The sequence below is a fragment of the Pteropus vampyrus genome, unplaced genomic scaffold (genome assembly GCF_000151845.1).
Source record: "Pteropus vampyrus isolate Shadow unplaced genomic scaffold, Pvam_2.0 Scaffold141, whole genome shotgun sequence".
Classification (NCBI taxonomy): domain Eukaryota; kingdom Metazoa; phylum Chordata; class Mammalia; order Chiroptera; family Pteropodidae; genus Pteropus; species Pteropus vampyrus.
In genome coordinates, this window is record NW_011888922.1 from 866948 (window position 1) to 878597 (window position 11650).

Here is an 11650-nt window from a genome sequence, read left to right on the forward strand (position 1 = left end):
GAAAGGATTGTCTAACACTTACCTTCTATGTAGTTTTAAAGAATTATGTGGCCGCTGGCCTCAGTTTCTCCATCTGTGAAATGGAAACTTATAACATCATGTAACCTTTGGATCATTGAGAGGATTAAATGAATTTATCTTATCAAAAACAGTGAAAACAATGCCTGGCATGGAGTAAGTGTTTATTAAATGTTGGCTCTTGCTATAACAGTATTAATTAACACTATTAATACTTTATATAAGGATTATGTGTATAACATATCTGTCTTCCTCACTGGATCATAAATTCAGATTTCAGAGCCCTTGACTTACTCATTCCTGTCTTTCTAGCACTTGGCACATAGTTTGGCACACAGTAGGGACATAAGCAGTGTTTGCTAAATGAAGGGAAGAATGGTAAGTCCCCACAAATATGATACAGAAGGCCCAGATCAAGAAAATTTAGGCCAAAGTCGCCCTAGGAACGTGGCTTATGCCCCCATGTCCTAATGAAGAATCAGTAAGGGGAAAAAAGTAAGTGTATCTTTTGGACAATCCCTTGATGTGCAACTTGGCTCATTTATTTAAATGAATACTCTCCTCGAGTTCTTTGAACACCATAAAAAATAACTGACATTTCTTTAGATCCAGCCATCACATTCTTTGAATGAGAAGACAATATCATGTCTCCCTTTTTTAATTATTACAAGCCACATGCATGAAAGTCATCCAACACAATGCAGTTTTATTTCGTCAAGTGCCTTTCATTGCAAGCTGCATCCCTGACATTCGAGTTATAATAAATAATACAGCACAAGGTGTTTCAGAGTAAGGAGGAGAGGAATTAAAGGACCAAAACAAAGAGGGAAAGCTATGAGAACAGAGAACCTATAATCAGATTTTAAGGACCTCCAACTCTTCGTCCAGCTGTGATTATTCAGTAACGTTTCAGACAGAGTAACTGGAATGGGGATGTAGTTTAGCAAATGGCTTAAACAATGGCTTTGATTTCATGGTGATGACACAGTTGCACTGTATTTGTCGTGCTGCTTTGGAGCTCTTTATTTACCATGCAGAGCTTTCTATCTAGAAAGACGTGTCTCAGCAGACAAAATGCTGTCCTCCTCTGTGTTGTCAGAAGAGAATCAAAGCAGCCATGGGGATTCCTGATGGGCACTGTGGAGTACACCCATGTCCCAGAGTCAGAGACTGAGAGGCCTAAAATTGCAATATTGTAAGTACATTTTTTTATACTCACTGTCTGCCAGGCATTATTTTAAGGGCTTTACATTCCCTATTTCAGGGATCGGCACTCTACAACCCACTGGCCCTATCCACTTGGGGCCTATTTTCGTGCAGCCCAAGAGCTAAGAAGTTTCACATTTTTATAAGATTGTCTTTTTAAAGAAAAGAACAATGAACAGTGAGTATAAGGAAAATATGCAAGAGATCTTATGTAGTCTGAAAAGCTTAAAATATTACTCTCTGATCTTTTATAGAAAAGTCTGTTGATTCCTACCCTGTCTCTTTAATACAGTCAATACAATAATGTGAGCATTTATTGTCTTCAATTCATAATTAGGATACTGTATTGTAGAAAAGATAAGTACTAACTCTGTATTGCCCAGCTAGTTAGTGTAACTACTACCCAGAAATCACAAACTCAACTACTTACAGAACTTGGGCAGATAATTTAGATAAGTAATATGGGTCTGGTAGGGGCTGCGAAAATGCAGAGGACACATTCCCCTTTAAAAGGACAGCCACAATGCAGTTCAGGCCAACAGTGGCTCTACAAGAATGGGTGAGCTGTGTTGCTGATTTTTTTTTTTTATCTTTAAAAAGAAGCCAGGAAACCATATTTCTATGTAAAATCTCCTAATTTTTAAAGGCTAACGACTGATTCAAAGTTTTTAAAAGGCTGTACAGCTTAAAAAAAAACATACTTATTGGCCGAATGCAGCCCAAGAGCCAGGAGTTTGAAACCTCTGCATATTATTATGAGTTCATTTGGTCTTACCCCTTCACTTTCACCGAGCAAACTCAGAATTAGAGATGAAGAGTATAAATTGGCTAAGATCACAGAGGTAGTAAGGGGCAAAACCCAAGTCATTTGATTTTACATTTTAAGCTCTCTCTACCAAGTATTGCTCTGATTTTTAATTGGTAGAACACCTGATTAGTAAATAGAAATAATTTAGTCTTATCTAAACTGCTAAGCGCTATATGTAGATGACAGAAGATAAAACAGAATTGAAAGATACAGCTTTGAGATCATCTAGAGACTCTCCTCCATCCCCCTTATTTTATAGTTTTGGAAACAGAGAGTTGCTAAAAAGCCCAAGGTGACACAGCTAAGTAGGGACAGAGGTCGCTCTCCAAACTCAGACCTCAGACTTATTCCAGTGCTTTTCCTTGGCACCATGACATACTTGAATCTTTGAGATGCCTCTCCAGTATATCTTTTGCTATGCCTTGTGTCATACACAGAGCCCAGTTCTAGAGATTAGGGAATCTCTAGCTGAGGTTCACACATAGCTTGGTATTTCTGGCAAGTTAATAGACCATCGCCCTTCCACCAAGTTGGAAGCTAGCCTGAGTTGACTTGCTTTCAGGGTGGTGAATTCCAGGATTGCTGGCAGCAGGAGACTAATGAGGGAGAAAGGAATACAGGAGGACAAAAGTTATATTTTCCTAGATCAGTAAGCCTGCAGGCAGAAGCTGACAGAGCTGTTTCCACAAAGGACCTGTGAGATTTAGTGCTGCTGCTGGGGATCCAGGTGACTTTGAGAGAGGGGCTTCTCCCTATTTCTGCAAGAAACATGGCACAATTCTTCTGAGAGGTAGCAGGAAGGAAATCGATGCCTTTCCACACTTTGAGGGTCCTGTGTTTTTGAGCACCTAGGGTTAGAACTCCAGATGTAGCATTCAGAGAAAACACTAGAAGCAGTGGTGACTAAAAGGCTACTCTTGGATGACTTCAGAGGTGATAGAAAGAAGTGAGCATCTTGCAGCCAAAGCAGTAGAGAGGATAGTGAGTGAGCACATATGAGACACATGGGGACTCCCTGAAGAAGGTTTATAGTGAGAGAAGTGAGTATCTGGTGGTCCTGCTCATGCACATGAGAGAGGAAGACAGTGAAACGGGTACCATTATTGCTCACGTGGCCTCCTTTGTACTCTGGGAAATTAGGGTCCATATGATGCAAATGCAATAGAAAGACCACAGTCTGGGACCTCGCTACTCAAAGTGCAGTCCCTAGACCAGCAGCATCGGGGTCACCTGGGAGCTTTGTAGAAAAGCACAACCTCAGTCCTATGCCAAGCCTTGTGAACTCAAATCTACACTCTAACATGATCTTCAGGAGATCTGTAAGCATGTTAAAGTTTGAGATGCTTTGGCCTGGTATTGTGAGATTCTAATCTGAGATCTGACCCATCTTTGCTGTGTGATATTGACCAAGTGATTTAACATCTCCATACCTCTATTTGCTCATGTCTAAAATGAAGAGAATTAAAAGTACCTATTTATAGGGCTACTGTGATGTTTAATTGAGATAACATGTAAATCAAATACATTGAAATTGGTACATATACATTCTTAGTAAATATTAGTTGTCATCATTACTATTATTACTTTTTTATAATTCAGAATTTGTCACAAAAGCATGTAAAAGAGGCTTCTCTAGTTCCTTATGCATTGTTTTCTCCCTTAGTAACCCAATGAGCTTTCTTCCCACCCCTAACACAGCTCACAGTATTCATAATATTAAAAAATGTAGCTGGTATTTATTGATATCCTTCAAAGGACTAGGAACTAACTATGCAGACCAGATAGCAACCCAATTATCTTCATTACAACCAACAACGCAGGTGCTATATCTGCTCTTGAAAGGTAAGGAAACTCAGGCTTCCCAATTCACCTATAGCCCTGGGTATAGTAAACAATAGAGCTGCAATGTTTCTCTGATAAGAACCTTAAGACTGTGGAAGTTGTTGGATACCACCTAATGTGCTGGCCTTGAAGAAGGGTTTGGACTTCTGTTGCACATACACTTTGAATAAAAGGAATAAAACCACAAGGAAAAAAAATAATTGGAGAAGAGACAATAGCATTTTGGATCTATGAAGCATTTGGACGAGAAATAATTGACTTCAGCATACTTGAGACCATAAAACCTAAGCTATTGTTGTGAAAGCCCAGAAGTTATCTCATTTTCACTGCAGAGCCCTAGGAAAGCTCAGAAATGAGAAGCTCAGGCACTTCTGAAAGCGAGGGGTTGGGATAGGGTTGAAAACGTGAAGACTGATTGAATGTCTCAAGATTCCTTCCTCTGTCCTGCTCTCCTGGGTGCCTGCCCCCTCCTCCAGCAAGGAGATGACCAAGATCCACTGCCTAGAGTGAATGAGCCAGAGAAACTTTGGGTGTATGGAAAACAACACAGTTAAGGGTATATATACTGTGCTAAAAACAGGAGCAAGAGGACTAAATGAAATCTATATAGAAATTGTGAGACTACCTCCCAATTCCTTTCTCCATTAGGCTTCTAGAAAATCTCAGCCAGTCTTGTCCTCCTCAGGAAGAGACTGGAAAATTCCTTCCTGGTGAAACTGAATAGCCCCTGAGAAAGGACTTATAGGTACTATTAGGGAATCACCAGTGAAATGACCTAGCCAGATTATCCTACAGAGAAGTCCACTAGGCAACAAGTCTTGTTCATATACCCCGAAATTTCAAATTCATTTTTAGTTGAATGGGCATGGGTAGACACAGATCACCAATATTTGAGCAAAGCCCTTACAGTAAAAAGCAAACACAAAAACAAAATAACAATTTTTTTTTTAAATTTCAGAGCATAGATACAATGTAGGAAACAATAGAAAATGTAATAAAATATATATATTAATGTCTTTAGAGAGATAAAGAAAGATATTATGTAGATGAAACAAGAACCAGAGGCTGTTTAAAGAGATACATTTAAACAACTAAAACAGAACCCTGAAAGTTAAAAATCTGACAGCAGAAATAAAAATGTCAACAGTATGCTGGTGAACAAAGCTTAAGAAAATCTCCTAAAAAGTAGAACAAAAAGACAAAAATATGAAAAATAGGAAAGAGAACATTAACAAATTAGAAACAGTGTAAGAGGTCTAATATCTGAATAAAAGGAGTCTTGGAAATAGAAAACAGGAAATCAGGAATTAAATATTTCAAACAAATCTCTCAGTTTTCAGAGTAAAAGAACCCAGAAACAATTCAGAACATTTGGGAGAAAGAAGACTCATGACGATTATCATGCAGCTTTTAAATACTGAGGAAAAGAGAAGATTCTAAAACTTTTCAGAGAGGGGTATAAAAAGGTCACATAAACAGAATAAAGAGGCAAAATGGTTTCAGACATTTTAATGGCAACACCGAAAACAAAAAGACATTGTAACAACCAATGTCCTTAAAATTATAGGGAATTTATTTCCTACCTAGAATTCCATCCAGCCACATCAGGTCTCAGAATTTACCTTCCATGTATGTGTTCCCAGTGTGAAGAAGAAACAAAGAAGGAAGAAGTCCTGGGGTCCTACAAATAAAAAATGAAAATACAAGAGTGAGATCCAATAAGCTTTTCAGGAATATGGTAGAGGAAGATAATAAATAGAACAAGAGCTGTGCAGCAAGCTGGAAAGTAACCAGTCCGTTTTGGAACATTTAGACAAAGAGATATTAAATTTGTATGAGAAAGGAAAGGAAAGCAAATGCAAGGAAAGAAAATAAATTGAGAGATTATTTGATAGATTGGAATGTATTGACAGCAGATTTATAATTTGGCACAGAGTTTGGGGATGAAATAGTGATAGGTACCTAAAACACTAAGCAAATTTGAAATAAAACAGCCAGTTATTAACTCAAGAGGAAACAAAGATTAATACAAGAAAGTACATCATAGTACACTTCATGGCTCAGGTGACAATAATTTTTATACAATCGTAATGGAATCGTTAGTGTTTAAGCAAAAGTTATGATGTAAGTATATTGAGAGGATAGCGAAAAGGGAAGAGTCTATGTAAGAGGAAAAAGGCAATTAAATTATCATCTTTAATAACAGAAAGTACATTGACAATATCTAACAATAAAAAATCTAGTTGCAGGAGAAACTAGTAATATAGAAATGAAAATCAGAAGAAACAGCTCAAATAGTTGAAAGTGGTTGCCTCTAGGGATAAGGAATATTAGGTGGAGTGGGGTGGTGAATTGTAGGGAGCGGACTGGTGTTTTGCATTAAAATCCTTGTAGAGTATTTGACTTTTAAAATTATGGTAATGAATCACTTTGATACAAATAAAAATTAAATTGAAAAATAAGTATTAGCATTTTTATGGGCCTCCAAGTCTCACTCTAAAGAAAGAGCGTTCTAAGGATAACTAACACTAAGCAGCAAGCAGGACACTGCAGGGTCTTCTTTTCTTACTGTAAAATGATTTTGTAGTAACAATCAGCTAGAGACAAGTATTGTGCAGGGGAGAGAACAGTGACCATGAAGTCAGAAGCCCTGAGCTCTAGCCTTAATTTATCCTATGTGATCGCTTTAAACCTCAATGTTTTTATCTTACAAGACGATATTCCTATCTTGTCTACTACTGCACAGTGCTGCTGTGACAATCATGAAAGATAATGGATGTAAAATGCTTTGTAAATTGTAAAGCACTCCACTGAGGTAATAGAATATCATTATTCCACCCACGTATAAGATTGGCAGACAGTTTACTATATTATAATTTATACCATCTGGTTTATTTTTGCTTTTTAACAAATTTTTTCTCATAGCAAAAATAAAATGGGTTTATTATGGAAATTTTGTAAACATTAAAAAGGCAAAAAAAAAAAGAAAACTGAAGGAAACTAAAAATCATCATTAATTTTATCATTAAGAAATAATCAGCTAACTTGCATATCTTTTATATATATGACATTTATATGATTTACATATACATATGATTATTTCTCACTAAAATAGATATTATGGCTGTTTTCTCAACTCATTAAATATTTTTCTATAGCATCATTTATTATTTCTCATAGAAGAAGAGAGATACAGATAGAAGACTGCAGAAGTTAAGCAAAAACTGAATTAGAAGTATTGCCATAGACTCATAGTGAATTTTACTTTTTTTAAAAAAATTACATATCCCCTAAACCTGCCCATTAAAAAAGGCTAGAAACAGTACTAACACAATCTTGCTCCTAGTAGCAAGATTGTGGTTTCTAAATACCATTTCCCACCAAAAAGAACTAGGGAGCCTCTAAAAAATGGATGATTTCAGGTCTGGCTTAGGACAAGATGGGCCCAGAACATCTTATTATTCTAGAAATAAATGAGGCTATCAAAGATTTGGCCAAAGATGGGCAATTTTAACATCAATGCAAATGATAACTGAAATGAATGAAAATACATTTAAATACATGAGCTCATTATGAGTCAAAAACAAACAAACAAACAAACAAACCCCTTAATGCTTACCTCTGGAGGTTGCTAGGGAATCAACTTATTTTTTGGAAACCTGATACATAAAAGGAATGAATCAAACATTTATTTGATAAGCAAATAGTTCATGAGAGGGAATTTCTCTTTATAGCATTATTCCACTTAAAAAATAAAATATGACCAGTTTACAACCTCTAGTGAAATGATGAATCTAGTCAATGAATGTCAAAGACTGCTAACATCACAGAGACAGATGGAAACACAAATACCATCTAGAAAGCAGTCTTGCCCCAAAGAATTAACTCTGAATTGGGTTAAGCTACTAGAACTATCAGTTTACAGGAAATATAAGATGTAGAAGACCATGTTAAATCAGCATGGTACAATCAGTAAACTCAGATTATAAAAAACTCTACAGAACAAACAGCTCAGTCTCTTTAACAAGTGTGCATGGGGAAGGGGCAGGGGGGAATAGAAAAAGGAAAACCTATAAGTTAAAAGAGACTTAAGAGATTTATCGACCAATTGCAATGCATGGAGTTTGTTTGGATCTCAATGCAAAAAACTGAAAAAAAAAAAAAGGATTTATGAAACAATCAAGCAATTTGAACAGTAACTGGACAGTTTATGACAGTAAGAAATTATCATTATTTTAAAATGTAGTGTATATTGTGGGTTTTAAAAAATATATTTATTTATATTTTAGAGTTATCTATTTAATACATTTAGAGATAGCTACTGTAATATTTATGAAAAATTAAATGGTACCTTGGATTTCCTTCATAATAATGGGGGAGGGAGGAATTGGGAGGGGTAGAGATAAAACAAGGCTGGCAGTGAATTAATAATTATTAAAACTAGGTGATGGGTATAGTTTATTCACCAAACTTTATATATGTTTGGAATTTTCCATAATAAATTAAAGAAAGATCACGAAAATATTTATTGTTAATCTTTTCTAAGTTTTTAAAATATTCTTCTATACCGTGATCTATCTATAATGCCTGTATAGATAGTTCATCATACTGTGACATACCATAATATATTTAATCATTTACTAATTGGTTGACACTTAGATTGTTTCCAATTTATCTCTATTACTATTAAGACTCTTTCACATAATTCTTTGATTCTGTCTATGATTATTTTCTTTTAATTAACTCCATTAAATGTAGACATAGATTTCTGGTTTGAAATCTCCATACAATGGAAAGCTTTTGGTAAATATTGCTAAATTCTCTTTTAGAAAGGTTGTGACAGTGGTAGCATAGAGAGAGCAACTATTTTCTAAGCATGTCATTTTTCTCTGATACTTTTCTCATTTGATAAGCAAACAGAAAAAAAAAAAAACCCAGTATTACTGTGTCTTGCATTTCTTGGAATTATGAGTATATTATATATATATCACATGTTTAGCTTTGTACTTTTTGATAAATTAGCTTTTTATGTCCTTTGTCTATTTTTTCTTATACATATACAAACCTCTTTATATATTAAGGATAATAGCACTTTGTATGTTTTAAATATTTCCCCCAATATTTTGTTGTTCTTTTGATTTATGTCTTGGTTTTATAAATATACAAACATTTCAAAATTTTCATATAGTTAAATTTTTGACATTTTTCTTTAATATTTTTCCCTTTTCATGTCACATTTAAAATAGTCTTCTTTCTTTAACTCCAAAATTGTGTAAATTTTCACCTAAATTTTCTTCTAGAATTTCATATTTTCTCTTTATGTGTTCGGTCTGAAATTTTTGAAGAGGTCTATAAGGGACAGGGGTCTAACTACCGCCCTTCCTGAATTGGTTTTGCAGTTACCATGGAACTGTTAATTGAAGTATTCATCCTTTCCCAATGGATATGAAACTGCAACCTCCTCTGACTGTGTTTCTTTTTAAGAGCCAACAGGCTTGAGAGTGATAATATAATTTAAGTCACTTATTTAACAGTTTTGAGCAACTACTGTATGCCTGATCTTAAGTTAGTTACTTGAGATTTATTTAAGTGAATATGGCATAATCACTGCGATTTCTATAACTGAATTCAAATGATACATCCATGTAATGAAATAGTATGCAACTATAAAAAAGGAATAAGGTGGCACTTAATTATGAGTTATATTGTTAAATGGAAAAAGTAGTATGCAGAACAGAACAGTATATGCTTATTTGGAGGTGAACATTAATCTTACTCCTTTTGTCCCACAGGCTGATAAGGTCTAGAAATCTTTTATTACAACCTGATATGGGAGTAGTAAGAGAACTTTTTAAAATATGACTGTTAGAGGGATTAAATGTATGAATACATGTAAAACATTAGGTCAGTGTCTAGCATGACAATCATTAGAATCACCCTACGGAGAGGCTTTGGTAATTTAGTGGAGGAGTTTGTGGTAGGTTTTTTGTTTGCTTTGTTTGTTACATTCTTGATTACCTCTGGACCAATGGTTTTGGCCCTTTGGACCAATATGCAGTTCTAGGAAAGATTACAGACTTCTGGGACTTGGAAGTGAATTTGATTTAGCTTTGTAGAAGACCAGCCTCTGCCATCTGATCTACCCTATGTGAAAAAGGCAAATCTACACTAGTGGCAATGAAGCCTATTAGACAAATGGTAAGAAAAGACATAGGACAAAAATTGGCAAGAAAGGAGGCTTTGGTTGAGATGCATCCTTTCGGGAAACTATCATGTGGTACTAAGCACGCAGGAGAAAAGCTTTTGGAGAGTTTCTTTTGAGGAGACCATTGCCACCAACCCTTGGCAAGAAAAAGTTATGCAAGCAATGTCAGCTGATAGAGCACCTCTCTGCATGAAAGTGGGGGCTGACCTAACTAGAGAGGATACTTCTACTGTGGAATTTTGCCAGCTTATCACCTTTGACCACAGCAGATGCTGCTATTTTCTGATCAATGTTTTCCTTGTTATCCAGGAGCAAATGTCAGTGGAGGAGCAATCAGAACCATTATATACTCATCTGAATCTCAGCCCCACTGCCTGAACCATATGCCCTCAAAGGCAGAGAGTATAGTGTGCCATAGGATGGAGTAACTTCATGTAAAATACCCATCTTTTACAAGTTCATGTGTATATGCACTTAAGAGTGATGGGAGCCCACATTCATTCATTCATTTCACAAATATTTATTGAACATCTACTTTGTGCCAGGCACTGTGCTAGGTGCTGTGGATCACAACAATGACCAAGATACTCATGGAACTTATATTGAAGGTTGGGTAAATGTTTTTAAAAAAGGTAAAACAAAGGCATTCACCAATAATTTCAGTTTGTGAAACAGGTGATGAAGGATATAAACAGGCTGCAATCATGGAGAGTAATGGGATGGCCTACTCTAAACGAGATTAACCATACCAAAAAAAAAATGTACTGCTGTTCATGGAGAGCTCACTTCACTGCCAATATCATTAATTCTGTCTATCTATCCATCCAATACAGTATGTTGACTGAGTCAGAAAAAGTTGGAATCTGGCTTTGCTGTTTATTAGTCATGTGATCTTGGACAAATTGCTTAACTCCTTTGTCTCAATTTTCTCACCTGTGGAATAGAGGTAATAATCATATCTATCACATAGTGTTGCTCTACAATTTAAATGAGTCAATGACCTTTGATCAGTCCTGGGCACAATGCTCAATCCATGCTAGTTATTTCGTTAGTAGCATTTGTTTCTTCACTCAGTGAAGGAATATTTACTAAGAACCTCAGTGCAAAATATTGGGCTGAACACTGGAGTGGGAGAGACAAGATCCAGCCATTTCTCTACAAAGAGAAAACTTACATGAATCCAATCAGAAGCTTTCCCTTTCTTCTCTAGCAGACACATTCTAAAGTCATCGTTCACCCCAAAACCAGCTTTTAATCCCCACAAGACAGAAAGAGAGCTCACAGGTTAAACTGACTAACCGGCTAGAGAATGACCTAACCTAGCCTCATCTCTTGGCTTTAAAAAGTGGGGTTGTGTGTGCTGGGAAAGGCAATGGACTAGGAATTCTGGAGAACTGGGTTCCTATTCTGATTTTTTTGAACCGGAACCACACAAGGCTCAGTTTACTTACCCTCCCTCCCAAGCCATCTTGCGGATTTGATGAGATAACATACATGAAAGCTCCAGAGCCACACAGAAGGCTTTCCAAGAATTTCTACTGTTCCTTCTTTAGTTCTAGCCACTGCTCTGC